Below are 12,846 nucleotides of genomic sequence, written 5' to 3'. Positions count from 1 at the left end.
CTATCTCTTAATCCTCATACCCATGTCTCCAATCACTTACTCAACATCTCCAAGTTGATGTCCTGCAGAAACTTCAAACTTGACATTTCCCAGAGGGAGCCTCATTCCCCAGGTCAATGTGCTTCCTCTCCATGGTTCCCTTTTGTAGAAAATAGCCCCACTGTACAAGCCGTTATTCAGGCCATAATTCTGGGAGATAAACTCCACTCATCCCATTACCTCACTTTGCACATTTAACCTCTCACCAAATCTTAGTGTTTCTCTTTCCTAAATATTTCTCAGATTTGTCTACTTCTCTCCATCTCTGTTGGCACTACCCAGATCTATGGCAACAATAACTCTCTCAAATGCAGTTGCCTCCCCCCTTGCTTCTAGTCTTACTCCTCACTAGTCAGTTTTCTTCTCTGCAGCCAGGGTGGAACTTCTAAAATGTAATCTGGTCATATCATTGTGACTAAAAGCCTTCAGTGATTTCCCAGTGTACTGATGACATAGTACTATTTTCCACATTTTTTTTTTTTTTTGGCTAAGATGAATGGTAAGAAATACTTGTTACATCTAGACCCAGTAAACATACTCACTCATGCATGTGTGCATGTGCATGCATAACACACTCATACATACACACACACTTTAGTGGGTTATGGCACTAAGATCAAGAATAAAGATAGGTAAGATAAAGATAAGTAAAATACAGAATAATGCTCCACATCTATAACATAGCTTGTGAGACCCCTGGGGATCTGGTTCCTGTCTTCCTTCCTGGACCCCTCCCCAGCTCTGGCCTCCCACTAGGCAGATCTGGGTAGTTTTCAGATTCCTCAACCTGTTATGTTCTTACACAAGTATGTAATGTTTCTTCCCCCTAGAAAAACACCCATCCCCTTCACCACCTGCTTGTTTCTTGCCCCCAACCTTGAGGGCTCAGCCTAAATGTCCCTTCATCAATGAGGCCTTGCCTGACATGCATTCCCTCACAGGCCTTAGGGCAGGTTACCCCACACCCCCATGAACTTTCGGAGTATTGTGTGCCACTTATATAATGAAATGTGATTTCTTTACTCTGTGAAGGCAGCGGCCATATATGTCTTTCTCACCAATGTATTCAGAGTGCTTGGCAAAAGACAAATAATAAATATTTGTTAAATTACCAGATTGATGAGTCAGACCTTTTCTATGTCATGGTCATGCTCATAACTTACATCGGTGAACATAAAAGTATTGCTTCTTGATTGAGAAATAATGATGAAACTAGGTTTGAATTTCTCAGCAAGGTTTCCAGGAGAACTATATCTTATATAGTTCAAGAGGGCATTATAGAACCATAAATTCATGTGCACTTAATGCTGACTATTTAAATAGTCTCACAGTAACTTTAGTACATCATAAATGTCTAAGTTAAACAGCCCTTGGGTACCTAAGATAAAAAAAAAAAAACAGCAAATGAGATTTTATGATCAAATTGAAATTTAAAATTATAGAACTCAACAATATATATGTGTGTGTATATATATACATATATATATATTTATACATATATATATGCTGGCAATACTATTTTTACCTTAGTTGAAGATGTATTTTGCTCATATCATTAAATATATTTAGAGTTTCAACATAACTATGTTTTTGGTGCTATTATTGATACATTGCCTTTATCTATCTAGATAGATGTGTCATAACAAAATATTAAAAACTGGCAAGAAACTTTTTTTAAATGACCTTATTAGTTACAACCATGTTAGAATGACATGGAGACCCAGGTTTTAAGTCAAAGATACCTAATTTTATTATTTAGCTTTTTCTTATTGTTTTCTTTACAATGCTCTGCTCTACATTTTATTTGTTAAAATCTCTCAGAAATTGTTGGAAATCCTCTCCATTGTACCCCAAACCCCTCTTAATGCCTCCGCAAGTGACTGTCCAGCTTATACCTCCCTCATTCAGCACATGTACTATGGTAGACTCAGGACTTGTGGGAGCAGTGCATTTCATGTCTAAACAGCTAGTGCGATTAAAAGGTTCTTACTTATGTTGAGTTGGAATCTGTCTCCACTCTACTCCCAGAGGCCTCCCTGTTGGTACTGTCTCTATCTGACTTCTGGGCCCAACAGAACAAATCCCATGTCTATTTTCACAGCCAGCTCATCAGGCATTTGAAGGCAGCAAATCACATTGACCAACATTTCCTTCCACTGCCCTTGACTTTACATGATTAACCCTAATATGGCATGATTTCCACATTCTTAACTAGCTTGGTCTGCCTCCTCTGGAGAAAGCCAATGTGGTTTTTCAGGGGACAAAAGATAGCTGCTTAGACAATGTATCAGCCAGGATCCAATCAGGAGACAGAAACCACTTAGTAATTTGAACAGGGAATGTTTAATATAAGGAATTATTAACTATAACAGTGGATTGGAGTCATGAAGGATTAGCTAGTTAGAAGTAAAGAGAATTCTAAAGAATGAAGACATAACAGATTTCTAAGGAGCGGCCACCACCCCTAGGGCTGAGATAGAACACCTGTGAAAGGGCTCCTAGTCCCTGACCTGAGGGCTAGACCCTGTTAGGAAGGTCACGGACATGGCTCCCTGAATGGCAGAAACCACACATATAGAACATCCTGGAAATCTACCCTTCAGAACTTACTGGAGATCTGCCCTCTAGCAGCCCTCTAGAGGTTCTCTGTCAAAATGGGGGCTGGCAGGGAGCTCCTAGCCATGGGGGGCTGCCAGACCTGTGTTATAGGAACTATGTGTGTTGCAGGAGCCTAACAAGAGAGCATCCTGAAACCAGGAAGGAAGATCCTTCTTGCAGTGTTTCTTTAGTGCCCTTTACTGAGGAAGCTTGACTTATGTGAGCTGATAAGGAGACCTTTAATAGGCCCACCTCACTAAAGCCTCACATAGGCAATTCATGAAGAGTGAATTTGGAGCTGTTGATAAATTGACAGTGATCACAGGTAGCTTGATTTACAGGTGACTTGTTATGCCACGATGACATCCCTGCTGTTGCCCCTACCTCTGCTTTCTGCTAAGCCCAAGTCATATTGAGTTGTGCATAGTCTGGGAAGCAGGGAAGCATATGGGGTGGGCAGACATCCACAGGAAAGAACATGAGGCATAGTTGCCCCAGCGTGGCAGGCGGTGAGAGTCATGTGACTTACAGTCCTCTGGGGGCATGCGTTAGGGAAAGAATACTGGATTATGTACTCTCCCTTGCTTCATGCTGGCTACCTCATATCCAGCTTGATGACTTTGGAGTAGCCAAATACTTGACCTCTGTAAAATGAGGAGAACTTCTGTTCTGCCTAAGTCCCATGTAACCATAAGGGTCACATGAGATAGCAAGAATATGCAGGTATGAGCTGCTCCTTTGATTGTTTACCACTCGTATACTAATGCCTTCTTTTGAGGGTGGCTGGTGTTGATGAATGGCTTCCTGCTTCTGAGGAAAAGCCTATTTAGAGAAAAACCCTTAATGTATTAAATAAAGTAATTTCATTTTATTAGTTTCAGAAGTAGAATTTAGTGATTCATCAATTGTATACAACACCCAGTGCTCATTATATCACGTGCCCTCCTTAATGCCCATCACCCAGTTACCCCATTCCCCCACCCACCTCCCCTCCAGCAACCCTTAGTTTGTTTGCTATAGTTAAGAGTCTTTTATGGTTTGCCCCCTTCTCAATTTTCATCTTATTTTATTTTTTCTTCCCTTCCCCTATGTTCATCTGTTTTGTTTCTTATATTCCACATATGAGTGAAATCACATATGAGTGAAATCATATGGTATTTGTCTTTCTCTGACTGTCTTTCTCTGAATGACTTATTTCATTTAGTATAATACCCTCCAAACTGTTGCAAATGGCAAGATTTCATTCTTTTTGATAACTGAGTAATATTCCATTATGTATATATACATATATAATATTCCATATATATACGTATATAAATCACACATCTTCTTTATTCATTCATCTGTCAATGGATGTCTGAGCTCTTTCCATGTTAAATAAAGTAATTTTAAAGGGAGTTAAATCTATTTGTCCATTTGCTGATGCCAATGCCCCTTTCTTTTCATAAGGCACACATTATGACTCGAACTCTCCCAGGTACACCAAAGTATTCCTGCTCTGTGCCTAACAAATTCCTGGCAGCGATGCAGTCCTCGAGAAGAGTAGAGACTGGGAATCAGGATCTTGCCTACTTTGAATGAGGCAGCCTTGGAGTCCTTGACAGTAAGTAAAGTACAATCCAAACCACAGCTATGACAAGGAAGTCTCCAGGCCCTCATGGTGGGACTAGCAATATGGCAGGAGGAGCCTGAGGCCATGGCATGGAAAATGGAGTTGAGAATAGATTCAACAAGTTCACTTCTTTTTGAAGAGTTTGGTAGCATGGTGAAGGCATGGCAGAAAGCTCAGAGGCAAAGGAGCCACCTGGGGAGGGTTGATTATTGAAAACAACCAGGTGGGGGGGCGGAGCAAGATGGCAGAGGAGTAGGAGACCTGGATTTCGTCTGGTCCCAGGAATTCAGTTGGGTAGGGATCAAACCATTCTGAACACCTACAAACTCAACAGGAGATCAAAGAAAAGAATAGCAACAACTCTCTGACAGAAAAGCAACCACTTTCTGGAAGGTAGGACGTGTGGAGAAGTGAAACCGGTGATATTCGGGAGGATAGATGGCAGGGGAGGGGGCCTCCATCAGCCACTTCTGGCAAGTGATAGAGCAGCAGAGCACAAAATTGGAACTTTTAGAAGTCAGCTCCACTGAGGGAAGTTGCTCCAGTGGCTAAGGGGGTGTGGAACCCTCGCTGGGACAGTGTGGTCTCAGGACCCTTGGGGTCACAGAAAGACCCGGGGTGCCTGAGTGTGGCAGAGCTCACAGGTATTGGAACAGGGAAGCTGGCTGCAGAGATGGAGCCGAGGAGTGGGCTGTCAGCTCGGGGTTGCCATATACCGTGATCCGCGGCACAGTTGGGCCACTGCACTTCCAGCAGGGACCCAACAAGCAGCAGATCTGGGGAGACTCCCCTTCCTCCCCCAGGAGGAGTGGCGGGGGAGCTCACCACAGGGATCTGCTGGGTTGGGAGACTCCACACGGGGTCAGGTGCCAGAGATAGAAACTCTCGGTCACAGGCTGGGTGAGCACGGACTGCGGCCAAGACCGGGGAGATGGGAGTGACTGATTGCTTTTCTCTGGGGGCCACTGAGGAGCGGGGCCCGAAGTTCTCGGCTCCTCAGGGGCAGAGATTGGGAGGCCGCCAGTTTCACTCTCATCCTCCAAAGCCAAACGGAAAGCGTGCAGGGAATAAAAGCTCCTGAGAGCAAACTGGAGCAGATTACTTAGCCCAGACGGGCAAGGGCGGGGCAATTCCACCTCTGGCAAAGACATTTGGGAACCACGGCAACGGGCCCCTCCCCCAGAAGATCAGCAAGAACCCCCAGCCTTGACCAAGTTTACCGATCAATGAGAAAGGCAGAACTCCAGCACTAGGAGAATACTGCACATAGAATTCATGACTTTTTTACCATGATTCTTTAGTCTTTCAAAGTTAATTTTTTTTAACTGCATTTTTTTTTAATTTTTCTTTTTCCCTTTTTCAACCAACATCTTATCAATCCCTTTTTTAAAAAACATTTTTATTTTTCATTTTTAGAGTCATATTCTATCCCTTCATAGTAGTTACCCTTATTTTTGGCATATATATATATATATAAGTTGTTCTTTCTTTAAAATTTTGAGATACAGTTTCTTCTAACAGATCAAAATACACCCGAAATCTCTAGTGTATGGCTTTGTTCTAGTCTCCTGCCTGATCACATTCTCCCCCTTTTTTTCTTTTTTTTTAAATCCTCTTCTTTCTTCTTTCAAACAACTTCTTATCTTAAATTCCTTTTATAAAATCCTTTATAATTTTCATCTTTACACTCATATTCCATCCCTTCATCGTATTAACCCTTATTTTCATACATATATAAATTTTTCTTTCTTCAAAATTTTGGGAGGCACTTTCTTCTAACAGACCAAAATACACCCAAAATCTAGTGTGTGGCACTGATCTATGCACCAGCCTGATCATATTTGATCATATTCTGTTTTTTTTTTTTGTTTTCTTCTGTTTTTGTTTGTTTTTATCTTTTTCTTTTTCTTTTTTTTTCTTTGTCTTTTTTCTTTCTTTCCCTTTCTTTTCTCCCAGTTTCAGGTCTTTTCTGATTTGTTTAGAGTATATTTTCTGGGGACCTTGTTACCCTGTTAGCATTTTGTTCTCTCATTCATCTATTCTCCTCTGGACAAAATGACAAGATGGAAAAAATCACCTCAACAAAAAGAACAAGAGACAGTACTGACTGCCAGGGACCTACTCAATATGGACATTAGTACGATGTCAGAACTAGAGTTCAAAATGGTGATTTTAAAGATACTAGCTGGGCTTGAAAAAAGCATGGAAGTTATTAGAGAAACCCTTTCTGGAGAAATAAAAGAACTAAAATCTAACCAAGTCGAAATCAAAAAGGCTATTAATGAAGTGCAATAAAAAATGGGGGCTCTAACTGCTAGGATAAATGAGGCAGAAGAGAGAATTAGTGATACTGAAGACCAAAAGATGGAAAATAAAGAAGCTGAGAAAAAGAGAGATAAACAACTACTGGATCACAAGGGCAGAATTCGAGAGATAAGCGATACCATAAGACGAAACAACATTAGAATAATTGGGATCCCAGAAGAAGAAGAAGGAGAGAGAGAGACAGAAGGTATATTGGAGCAAATTCTAGCAGAGAACTTCCCTAATTTGGGGAAGGAAACAGGCATCAAAATCCAGGAGACACAGAGAACCCCTCTCAAAATCAATAAAAATAGGTCAACACCCTGACATCTAATAGTAAAACTTACGAGTCTCAGAGACAAAGAGAAAATCCTGAAAACAGCTTGGGAGAAGAGATCTGTAACCTACAATGGTAGAAACATTAGATTGGCAACAGACCTATCCACAGAGACCTGGCAGGCCAGAAAGGACTGGCAGGATATATTCAGAGCACTAAATGAGAAAAATAGGCAGCCAAGAATACTATATCCAGCTAGGCTGTCATTGAAAATAGAAGGAGAGATAAAAAGCTTCCAGGACAAACGAAAACTAAAGGAATTTGCAAACACGAAACCAGCCCTACAAGAAATATTGAAAGGGGTCCTCTAAGCAAAGAGAGAGCCTAAAAGCAACATAGACCAGAAAGGAACACAGACAATATACAGTAACAGTCACCTTACAGGCAATACAATGGCACTAAATTCCTATCTTTCAATAGTTACCCTGAATGTAAATGGGCTCAATGCCCCAATCAAAAGACACAGGCTATCAGATTGGATAAAAAAACAAGACCCATTGATATGCTGTCTGCAAGAGACTCATTTTAGACCCAAAGGCACCCCCAGATTTAAAGTGAGGGGGTGGAAAACCATTTACCATGCTAATGGACACCAAAAGAAAGCTGGGGTGGCAATCCTTATATCAGACAAATTAGATTTTAAACCAAAGACTGTAATAAGAGAGGAAGAAGGACACTATATCCTACCTAAGGTGTCTATCCAACTAGAAGACCTAACAATTGTAAATATCTATGCCCCTAACATGGGAGCAGCCAATTATATAAGGCAATTAATAACAAAAGCAAAGAAACACATCAACAAAAATACAATAATAGCGGGGGACTTTAACACCCCCCTCAGTGAAATGGACAGATCATCTAAGCAAAAGATCAACAAGGAAATAAAGACTAAAGGACACACTGGACCAAATGGACTTCACAGATATATTCAGAACATTCCATCCCAAAGCAACAGAATACACATTCTTCTTGAGTGCCCATGGAACATTCTCCAGAATAGATCACATCCTAGGTCACAAATCAGGTCTCAACTGGTACCAAAAGATTTAGATCATACCCTGCTTATTTTCAGGCCACAGTGTTTTGAACCTAGAACTCAATCACAAGAAGAAAGTTGGAAAGAACTCAAATACATGGAAGTTAAAGGACATCCACTAAAGAATGAATGGGTCAACCAGGAAATTAAAGAAGAATTAAAAAAATTCATGGAAACAAATGAAAATGAAAACACAGCTGTTCAAAATCTTTGGGATACAGCAAAGGCAGTCCTAAGAGGAAAGTATAGAGCAATACAAGCCTTTCTCAAGAAACAAGAAAGGTCTCAAATACACAACCTAACCCTACACCTAAAGGAGCTGGAGAAAGAACAGCAAATAAAGCCTAAACCCAGCAGGAGAAGAGAAATCATAAAGATCAGAGCAGAAATCAATGAAATAGAAACCAAAAGAACAGTAGGACAGATGAACGAAACAAGGAGATGGTTCTTTGAAAAAATTAACAAGACTGATAAACCCCTAGCCAGACTTATCAAAAAGAAAAGAGAAATGACCCAAATCAACAAAATCATGAATGAAAGAGGAGAGATCACAACCAACACCAAAGAAATACAAACAATTCTAAGAACATATTATGAGCAACTCTATGCCAGCAAATTAGATAACCTGGAAGAAATGGATGCATTCCTAGAGATGTATCAACTACCAAAACTGAACCAGGAAGAAATAGAAAACCTGAACAGACCTATAGCCACTAAGGAAATTGAAGCAGTCATCAAAAATCTCCCAACAAACAAGAGCCCAGGGCCAAATGGCTTCCCAGGGGAATTCTACCAAACAGTTAAAGAAGAATTAATACCTATTCTTCTGAAACTGTTCCAAAAAATAGAAATGGAAGGAAAACCAAACTCATTTTATGAGGCCACCATTACTTTGATCCCCAAACCAGACAAAGACCCCATCAAAAAGGAGAATTACAGACCAATATCCTTGATGAACACGGATGCAAAAATTCTCACGAAAATACTAGCCAGTAGGATCCAACAGTGCATTAAAAGGATTATTCACCAGGACCAAGTGGGATTTATCCCTGGGCTGCAAGGTTGGTTCAACATCCATAAATCAATCGATGTGATACAATACATTAATGAAAGAAAGAACAAGAACCACATGATCCTGTCAATAGATGCAGAAAAAGCATTTGACAAAGTACAGCATCCTTTCTTGATCAAAACTCTTCAGAGTATAGGCATAGAGGGTACATAACTCAATATCATAAAAGCCATCTATGAAAAACCTACAGCGAATATCATTCTCTATGGGGAAAAACTGAGAGCTTTCCCCCTAAGGTTAGGCACACGGCAGGGATGTTCACTATCACCACTGCTATTCAAAATAGCATTAGAAGTCCTAGCCACAGCAATCAGAAAACAAAAAGAAATAAAAGGCATCTGAATCAGCAAAGAAGAAGTCAAACTCTCACTGTTTGCAGATGATATGATACTTTATGTGGAAAACCCAAAAGACCCCACCCCAAAACTGCTAGAACTCATACAGGAATTCAGTAAAGTGGCAGGATATAAAATCAATGCACAGAAGTCAGTGGGATTCCTATACACCAACAACAAGACAGAAGAAAGAGAAATTAAGGAGTCGATCCCATTTACAATTGCACCCAAAACCATAAGATACCTAGGCATAAATCTAACCAAAGAGGCAAAGAATCTGTACTCAGAAAACTATAAAATACTCATGAAAGAAATTATGGAAGACACAAAGAAATGGAAAAACATTCCATGCTCATGGACTGGAAGAACAAATATTGTGAAGATGTCAATGCTACCTAGAGCAATCTACACATTCAATGCAAACCCCATCAAAATACCATCCACTTTTTTCAAAGAAATGGAACTAATAATCTTAAAATTTGTATGGAACCAGAAAAGACCCCAAATAGCCAGAGGAATGTTGAAAAAGAAAAGCAAAGCTGGCGGCATCACAATCCGGACTTCAAGCTCTATTACAAAGCTGTCATCATCAAGACAGTATGGTACGGGCACAAAAACAGACACATAGATCAATGGAAAAGAATAGAGAGCCCAGAAATGGACCCTCAACTCTATGGTCAACTCATCTTCGACAAAGCAGGAAAGAATGTCCAATGGAAAAGAGACAGTCTCTTTAACAAATGGTGTTGGGAAAATTGGACAGCCACATGCAGAAGAATGAAACTGGACCATTTCCTTACACCACACACAAAAATAGACTCCAAATGGTTGAAAGACCTCAATGTGAGACAGGAGTCCATCAAAATCCTAAAGAAGAACAGAGGCAGCAACCTCTTTGACCTCAGCCGCAGCAACTTCTTCCTAGAAACATTGCCAAAGGCAAGGGAAACAAGGGCAAAAATGAACTATTGGGACTTCATCAAGATAAAATGCTTTTGCACAGGAAAAGAAACAGTCAACAAAACCAAAAGACAACTGACAGAATAGGAGAAGATATTTGCAAATGACATATCAGATAAAGGGCTAGTATCCAAAATCTATAAAGAACTTCTTCAACTCAACACCCAAAGAACAAATGATCCAATCGAGAAATGGGCAGAAGACATGAACAGACATTTTTCCAAAGAAGACATCCAAATGGCCAACAGACACATCAAAAAGTGCTCAACATCGCTCGGCATCAGGGAAATCCAAATCAAAACCTCAATGAGATACCACCTCACACCAGTCAGAATGGCTAAAATTAACAAGTTATGAAACGACAGATGTTGGCGAGGATGCAGAGAAAGGGGAACCCTCCTACACTGTTGGTGGGAATACAAGCTGGTGTAGCCACTCTGGAAAACAGTATGGAGGTTCCTCAAAAAGTTGAAAATACAGCTACCGTATGATCCAGCAATTGCACTACTGGGTATTCACCCCAAAGATACAAATGTAAGGATCCGAAGTGCACCCCAATGTTTATAGCAGCAATGTCCACAATAGCCAAACTCTGGAAAGAGCCAAGATGTCCATCGACAGATGAATGGATAAAGAAGATGTGCTATATTTATACAATGGAATATTATGCATCCATCAAAAAGAATGAAATCTTGCCATTTGCAATGATGTGGATAGAACTGGAGGGTATTATGCTGAGCGAAATAAGTCAATCAGAGAAAGACATGTATCATATGACCTCACTGATATGAGGAATTCTTAATCTCAGGAAACAAACTGAGGGTTGCTAGAGTGATGGGGGTGGGAGGGATGGGGTGTCTGGGTGATAGACATTGGGGAGGGAATGTGCTATGGTGAGCACTGTGAATTGTGTAAGACTGTTGAATCACAGGGGAAAGATGGCGGAGGAGTAGGGGACCCTATTTCAACTGGTCCCCGGAATTCAGCTGGATATCTACCAGACCACTCTGAACACGCATGAAACCAGCCTGAGATGTAAGAAGATCTGGATCTCTACAAACAGAATATTGCAGGTGGTTGGTTTCGAGGTACAAAGCGGGGAGCCATGATTCCGCGGGCAGATTTCGGAGGATAAATGGCAGCGGGAGGGAGGCTGGCCATGGGGATCCTACACCGCCGGTGAGCGACAGCCTCACGTGCTGCAGACGGGGCACAGACTCGCAGACCGGTAGCGGCGGGGAAAGGACTCTAGGGTAGCCCCCAGGGCAGAAACCAGAGCGGTGGGGTGCTGCGGGGGAACTGGGAGCGGCTGGCGGGTTCAGAAGCACAAAGGGCAGAGATGTGCCCCCACCTGGAGGCAGGATGGGAGCGCTGCGGAGGGGCGCACAACCCAGGACGCTGCAGTTTATAGCAGCATGGACAGAAACGGAGACGGTGTGGCCTGGAGAGCTCACTGAAGAACAGACTGCGATCTCTCTGCTCTGAGGCAGACAGTTGGAAACAGTCTCTTCTGCTCTGACTCGCGGAAAAGATGTGGAAAGCCGCCAGGGAAAGCCGCCAGAGAACAAAAGCCCCCAAAACTGATTCCCGCTGAGCCCATCCCCTGCCACAGTGGGGCAGGGCAACTCCGCCCAAACAGGGTTGCCTGAAAACAACGCGGCAGGCCCCTCCTGCAGAAGACAGGCTGGGAAAACAAGAGGCCAACAACCCTAAGGTCCCAAGAAAACAGGTGTATCTTGCTTAGGTTCTGGTCAGTAATTTGGACTCTATACATTCCCTCAAACACCCAACAACAGAATGACTAGTAGGAGGCACCCCCAAAATAGAAAAGACTCAGAGAGTATGACTTATGCTGCAGATTTACAAATGGATGCAGATATAACCAAGATGTCGGAGATGGAATTCAGGCTAGCAATTGTGAAGACAATGGCTAGAATGGAGAAATCAACTAATGGCAACATAGAGTCTCTAAGGGCAGAAATGAAAGGTGAATCGGCAGAACTTAAAAATGCTATCAGTGAGATCCAATCCAATCTAGATAATCTAACAGCTAGGGTAACTGAGGCAGAAGAGCGAATAAGCAACCTGGAAGACAATATAATAGATAAAAAGGGAAAAGAGGAGGCCATGGAAAAACAACTCAGAACCCATGAAAATAGAATCAGAGAAATAAGTGACACCATGATGTGTTCCAATGTCAGAATAATTGGAATCCCGGGGAGGAACATCAGAATAATGTCAGACCTATCCACAGAGACCTGGCAAACCAGAAAGACCTGGCAAGACATATTCAGGGCACTAAATGAGAAGAACATGCAGCCAAGAATACTTTATCCGGCAAGGCTTTCATTTAGAATGGATGGAGAGATGCAGAGTTTCCAGGACCAGCAGAAACTGAAAGAATATATGACCACGAAGCCGGCCCTGCAAGAAATATTAAGGGGGGTTCTATAAAAGGAGAAAGACCCCAAGAGTGATATACAACAGAAATTTACAGGGACAATTTATAAAAACAACGTTTTCACAGGCAACATGATGACAATTAATTCATAT

Source organism: Halichoerus grypus, chromosome 9, assembly GCF_964656455.1.
Source record: "Halichoerus grypus chromosome 9, mHalGry1.hap1.1, whole genome shotgun sequence".
NCBI lineage: Eukaryota > Metazoa > Chordata > Mammalia > Carnivora > Phocidae > Halichoerus > Halichoerus grypus.
The sequence above is the reverse complement of the archived record's forward strand: the minus strand, read 5'-3'. Positions refer to the sequence as shown.